The sequence below is a fragment of the Eimeria mitis genome, genomic scaffold, assembly GCF_000499745.2.
Source record: "Eimeria mitis Houghton genomic scaffold, Emh_scaff3498, whole genome shotgun sequence".
Classification (NCBI taxonomy): domain Eukaryota; phylum Apicomplexa; class Conoidasida; order Eucoccidiorida; family Eimeriidae; genus Eimeria; species Eimeria mitis.
Window position 1 is genome coordinate 785 of NW_013571840.1, and position 1,299 is coordinate 2,083.

Here is a 1,299-nt window from a genome sequence, read left to right on the forward strand (position 1 = left end):
AAATTAAAAAAAAAGAAGTTTCAGCTGTCTATGCAGCTCCTGATGAATAATATAAACGCCAAAAAAAAGAAAAAAAAAGAAAAAGGAGAAAGCATCAATATTATTTAATTTATATTTTATATTTTATTTTTATTTTTTGTTTGTGGTGGCTTCTAGGGAAGCCTAAAGATACAAAACAAAGATCTGCTGTCTATACATATCAGAATCCGGGATTAAGTGCGCTCATTTGCTGCTGTATCTGTTGCTGCTGCTGCTGCTGCTGCTGCTGTTAGAGAGCAGCAGCAGCAGCAGCAGAAAGATGTTCTTCTGCTGCTGCTTCTCCCCTCAGCATCACAACCGTCCTGGTTTTGCTTGAGTATAAGAAAGAAAACACCAGCATATACAGCTACACATCTCTTTCTCTTTCTCTCTATATATATATAATATATATATATATATATTTTTTTATAGCTGTATGAACATCCCCTTCTTCTTCTTTACAATCTGCATGATAGAAAGAAAAGCCCCAAAGAAGAAAAAGAAAAAAAAAAAAAAAGAAAAAAGGTTTAGGAGCGCTCACCACGTATCCTGCGTGCTAGCTGAATATCTTTTGGCATGATGGTGACCCTCTTAGCGTGTATAGCGCATAGATTTGTATCCTCAAACAAACCAACAAGATATGCTTCTGCTGCTTCTTGTAGTGCTAGAACAGCCGAAGACTGGAAACGTAAATCCGTCTTAAAGTCCTGAGCTATCTCCCTCACCAACCGTTGAAACGGTAGTTTTCTTATCAATAAATCTGTGCTTTTTTGATAGCGACGAATCTCTCGGAGAGCTACAGTACCGGGTCTGTAGCGATGAGGTTTCTTTATACCGCCAGCAACAGGAGCGGATTTTCTTGCTGCTTTTGACGCTAATTGCTTCCTTGGTGCCTTTCCACCCGTTGATTTACGGGCTGTTTGTTTTGTTCGAGCCATCTTTTTTCTTTTTTTTATTCTTTTCTTCTTTTTCAGCTCAAAATTTAATCCCAATTTATGATTCTGATCGCACCACCTGCATATACACCGCAATGCGCACCCTATACCTGCCTATACACCCCAACACAGGTGGGGGGGGAGCCACGCCGCTGCTAGCCATGGTGGGTGCCGCAGCATCAGCATCTCTCTCCCTCGCACCCGTGCGTATTTTATATTAATTTCTATTTAATTTATTCTTTTTTATACTTTTTTATGCACTAGCTAGCCATATTTCTCACCAGCTAGCCACATATATCCTCCTGCTGGCGACCGGTGTACACGCACCTTCGCCGGCCTGCCTGAC